Raw genomic sequence first — 6311 nt, 5'->3', positions numbered from 1 at the left:
CAGAGGATGAATGAGAATAATATGTATGAGTGTAAATGATATGTAGTTTTGTACAGTCTCAGTTCGACCATTCCTGAGATGTGTGGTTAATTGAAAGCAACCACCAAAGAACACCGGCATCCACGATCTAGTATTCAAATCCGTGTAAAACTAAATGACTTTACTAGGACTTCAATACTCAAACTCTCGACTTCTACATCAGCTTATTAGTGAAGACGCGTTCACCACTAGACCAACCCGGTGGGTCATTAAAATTTGATCTAATTTTTAAAATCTTTACATTAAAAATAAATATATTTTTCTAATTTTCAAAATTTGTTATTGAACATAGTTCATTATTAGGTAAAAACGTATTCATAAGTATTATTTATACATATTGAAAGATAAATATAACCTTCATTTAAAAAAAAAAGTAAAAAAAAATATAAAACATAAACTTAAGTAAAATTTTGAAAAATTTTTGTATTATTGCTTAATTTATCTTAATAAAAGGAAAATCTATTTATAATTTTGCAATAAATTATACTTAATAATATAAAAAAATAATATAATTTAATTATATATAGTTGTATTACAATGTATAAATTATAATTTAATAATAAAATTATATTTAATAACATAAATAAATTTATATTTTTCCTATAAATTATAATTATTATTTAATTATAATTCATAACTTTGTATGAAACTTATAAGTGATTTTTTACTTTTCTGGCATCATAACTCTAGAGTATGATAGCACCATACTCTAAAGCAGAGGTTCACAAACTTATTTTTCTCATAGACCACTTTCAAAATTTTGCTGGTTCCGGTGGACCCCCTGCAGCTACATTTCTACCATATTTCCAGTCGACGGAAAATGTGAAGATTAGATCTAACTATGAAAATTTGCGTTACGGCTGAGTTCCACGAACTAACAGCTTCCGAAAAAAAAGTGAGAATTGATTGGTTAATTTTTGATTGACTGTGCTGTGAGTGGATGTCAAAAAAGTAAAGTTGGCCCATCAAAAAAAATGCTTCCATCCAACTTTACACTTTTGACATCTACTCACAGCACAAGAAAGCAATTAATTCTCACTTATTTTATTTAGAAAACTTCCCATTCAGAGTGGTAAAAAGCAAAAGAAAAATAGTATATTTTTTGTGTTGCATTTATTCAAATATGTAATCATTCAACTATTAATTATTATTGTTATCATATTACAATGTAATATAACAAAATTGTCGTAATATAATTAAAATTAAACATTAATAACGTAATGTAACTTCTACAATGACAATCGCAACATTTTAGTTCTTCACTATCGAAACCAGATGATTTTTCGTGGACCCCCGCTTACAAATTGTGAACCCCCATTTTTTGTCACGCCAACGTAGACCCCCGTCGAGTCTCCCGTGGACCCCTGGGGGTCCACCTGGACCACTTTGGAAATCAATGCTCTAAAGTATGGTAATAATAAAAAAATGGGTATGGACTTTTTTGCATTTGTTGACGTTTCATGACACAGGGACCCCAAAATACAAAAACGTGGGGAGTAATGTCCGTACGTAACTTGTGTTGGCGTGTTTGAAGTTTAATAACTTTTGAATGGATAAACCTTTTTTGATTAAATTTTGTGTAGACTCGTGTATATGGGACAATTTGTTAGTAAACGTTTGGATCAATATCTTCAAGAGGTAAGGTAGAGAGATAGCTTCCTTGGAGTCATTTTCTCACAATTTTGCAAGTATACCAAACTATATTAAACAAAGTACATGCAGGCAAGCTTATCTTACCATTTATAAAATAAATATTCCCCAAAACAATTCCCAGGAAAGTAATACAACTTTGTTGTCAGCTTTTTTCAATGAAATTTTTTTAATAGAAAAGCTTTTTTTTAATAGAAAAGTTAGTAATAATATTTAAGAGAATCCCTTCTGTAATATTTTTAGTTTTTAATCTAACTTTTTCATAAACTTGAATTAATTTATTAGATTTTTTTAAGGGAAATTTACGGCCACATGGAACTGCAAATAAAAACAAATCATAAATGTTACTTCAATCGCTTGGTGAACAAGGCTAACTTCTAAGAATTTAATCAATATTTACGTTAAGTATTTTCACTTTCTTTAACAAATAACTTTTTACATTAATTCTACGAGTTTAATGCAATTTTCTCAAAACACGATCTCTGTACATAATTTTTTTCTTCATTACAATATATTTTTTCTCTACATAGTGAAGGAAATAAATCTGTTTTATTATTATTTACATTATAAACAGGATAGTTCCTCGTTGAAAATAAGCTAAATTTGCTACTGTTATTCAGTGAGGTACATTTCAAACTGTGTATAGAATTTCCATTCACTACGTGATTCCAACTGATTTAAATTATATTTTTTCATCGTTTACATTATTATTGCTAAGATTGGATAATTATTTACGGAATTATCATTGGTTTTTGTTATTTTTTTTTTATAAAAGAATCAGTTTTATAAAAAATATGTTTTACGAAGTGAATTTATTTCTTATAAATATAATGGATATAATTAAGTTATATATAATAAATTTTGATGTTGTGTATAACAGAAAATCATATTAAATTAAAACAGGACTGAACTGAAATAAATAAATTAAATAGTAATTTATAAGATATGCAAACGAATAGTGACAAATCAAGAATATCATTATTTATTTTGCTTATAAAAATAAAAGGGAAAGTAATTAATCGGGTTATCGGTAATCGGGATTTAATCAAAATCAGTTATTAATATTTCATAAAAAAATAACTTAAATAAAAATTTAAAAAATTTCTTATAAATTGTATTAAAATAATGAATGATTTTAATATAAATAAAAAAGAAAAACATGACATTTTTACAGAGGAATTCATTAAATAAAACTGATCAATTAGTTGAGGAGTCATGAACACGTAGGTCAAAAGTCACGGGAAAATATTCGTTGGAAAGTCTTGAACACGCTTTTCCCAATTTCTCTACTAAAATCATTCAAGGATAAATCTAAAAACAAAAATCGAAACACCGGAAAATACAAAAAAATTAAAAATAAAATAACAAATAATATATTTTTCGTTTGATTTACTTTTTTTTATTTTAAATTAAAAAATGCAGTAATGGTACAGGTTAAGTTCATGCACTTTATACGAACAGCACGAGTTCTAATTCGTTATTTAAGACAATACGTGAAGCAGGTAATTGTCGTGGGAAAGGTTTCTAGTTGAATTTTTTATTTTACAACTTGAAAGGCACGCGAATGTAAACTTAACGCATACTAAAATTACAATAAGTATATGTTAAGAAACGTATAAGTATATACTGTTTAAAAAAAAGCGCAAAGTAAACGATCCTTTTAAAAAACTAAAAAAAAAACAAGTTTTACCTTTTTGTAAAAAAAAAAAAAAAACAGGAATAAAAAGGAAAGAATTGCATGCAATGATTATAAAACACTTCTTCAAACTTTTGTCACATTCTTAGTGAATAATTATCTTTTAAATTTGATTTTTAATCCAGAAAATCGTACTAACAATAGAAATAAAATATTTTCGAATTAATGTTTAATTGTTTACTAAGTGAAACGACGTTTTCAGTAAAAAACTAATAAAATTCTCCCGATCAAAGATAGGAGGATCTAATCGTAAGACCAAAATTTTCAAGACAAAATACATCAAAATTTTAATTAATTTAAAAAATTATTTTAAAATTATTATTCATATTCTAAGAATTAAATATAAAAAATTCAGAAAAATAGAACCTTACAACTTTTTTTTATTATAATAATAAGGTATATTTTACCAGGTAAACCAAATTAATTTATATATATATAATTATATAATATATAATACAATTAAATTTATACATTTCATAATTTTATTATTTTTTTTATTATTATAATTTATGATCTTAGATATACTTTATACATATTTAAGAGGATAATAATATGGTTAAATTACAGGTGAGAAAAGTGTCAAAATTTTGCTAAGAATCAATTCCGAGAACAATTCATTTAGTTATTTAAGGGAGTTTAGTTATTTAAGGCATTTATTATTATTTAAGGCATTTAGTTATTTAACTGTTGAAAATCACTGCACTCAGTGATCGGCCAGTTATGAAAAAAATAAAACGATTTATTATTTAATGAGGAAAATCTTTTTGGAAGAAAATATTTGAAGCAATATAACATTTTTTTTTCCTTTTCGTTCAGACCACTACGGATCACGTTTGCATAGCTTTGATGTCTATTTCTTTTTCCAAAAGGTTTTCATTCTTGCTCTATTGTTATCGCCTTTCTTTCGTCCATTTATACAGGTTTATACCCTTTTTTTTCTCTCTCTGGAAACTTAGATTCGCAAATCATTTTTTCTAAATTTATCTGTTGTTACACAGATTCTTGGAAATGTTTTTAGATCTGTTTCTATTTCTTTAAACCGATTGGTCTTTGTGGCTCTGTTTATGTAGAAATAAGATATTTGTTTTGTCAATCTTTGGTTGCTCATTCTGTAAAATGTTCATTAAAATGTAATATTTTTTTCTGGATTAAGTCCCCTATTTTTTCTGTATATTTGTAAATTTCTTTTCCACTTTTCAATTTGTAAATTCCATCTTTATAATTTGATCCATAAATTTTTCTTAAAATTCGTTTTTCTAATTTTGCTATTTCTTGTTCTGAAAAATTGCTGACATTCTGCCTCATAGTGGTTATGGTAGGACTACAGTTTCATAATGCTTCAGTTTCGAGTTATATGACAGGGATTTTTTATTGTAAATATTCTTCGTGAGATGTAGGCAGTTTCCATTTTTCGTACTCTATTCTTCAACCCATTTTTTTTTTTTTCAGTTATATTCAATATTATGATTTCTCCCAAATATTTAAATTTTTGAACTCTACTTATTTTTTTGTCAGAAATTGTAAGATTTGTATCTAAGAATTTAGTTTTAGTCCCCATTTTTATATTTTCGTATATATTTAATCTTTTAAGTTCTTTCTGCCATTCTCTTACAACCCTTTCAAAGGCACAAATAAAGAGAATTGAAGACAGTTCATAACTTTAACTTACCCTAGTTTTAATTTCGAATGGTTCTGAAAGTTCTCCTAAGAACTTTCACTCGAACTATGACTTTGGATTTTCTGTTTGTTAATGTTTCTTTTATAATGTTTATTGTCTTGGGATGTATTTTAAATTCTTCAAGAATTTTAAGTATTCCCTGTGGATGGAGTCGTAGGCTTTTTTAAAATCTATAGAAACTGTAACTAATTTTGGGTTTTTAATTTTCTGATACTGCAAAATTTGATTTAGAATAAAGATCTGCACCGCACAACTTCTTCCAGGTCTAAATCCTCCTTGATATTCTCAGATTTCTTTTTTTATTGTCGGTTGTACTTTACTTAACAATATTTTGGACAAAACTTTGTATAGGACTGTCAACAGTGAAATTCCTCTGTAGTTGTTAATGATTATTTTATTTCTTTTTTTGTGGATGGGGTGTATTAAAGCGTTTTTCAAATTTTCTGGAATCCTTTTTGTTTCCAGATTTCTTTAAAGATTCTTTCCAGTTTATCACTCAATTCATCGCTGACATATTTCAGAATTTCTGGAACATTATTGTCTTCTTCACATGTTTTATTATTTTTAAGAGATTTTTTTATTTCTTTTTCCTCTGTGTTTGGGGATGGGAAATATGAGAGTTTCGATTATTTTTCATGAAGTCTTTTTTTGGGGGGGGGGGGGCGAAAAACATTTTCACGTAATCGTCGCCCGGAAAATAAAAACTTAAAATATAAAAAAAAAAATAAAATAAAAAAACTACTAATAAGGATATGACGGTACTTAGGGTTAATGATATTCAAAGCTTAATTTGTAGCGTATAGTTCAGCAGTAAAGACACTCGTAATACCAGTTTAACCAAACACATAGGTTCTATCATTAATAATAAATGCGCATCCAACGATATCGTTCTGTTTCGATCTATCTGTATATACTACTGCATCTGGTTTTATCTTGGAGAGAATATGGTAAAACATTTGCTGAAAGAAAGTAGGTGGTGTTGATTCTTTATTGTATACCGTGTGGTCAAAGGTCGGGGCAATTCAACAAGTTTTTCAAAATATTTAGGTAATTGTATTAGACTTTCTTGATTATTCGTTACTACGTCCTCTTTTTCATTCTTAAAGCTAGTACAAATTGGGTTAAAGACTAATAAAATTTGAATTTAAAAATTTGCCAAAAATCTTTCGTATTATTTTTAGCAAAATCGTCTAAAGTTTTACATTATTGTTTGGAATGTTGTCCCTCTCTCAATCTCTCTCTCTCTCT

Source organism: Lycorma delicatula, chromosome 8, assembly GCF_047948215.1.
Source record: "Lycorma delicatula isolate Av1 chromosome 8, ASM4794821v1, whole genome shotgun sequence".
Lineage (NCBI taxonomy): Eukaryota > Metazoa > Arthropoda > Insecta > Hemiptera > Fulgoridae > Lycorma > Lycorma delicatula.
This window is presented reverse-complemented; position numbering follows the sequence as displayed.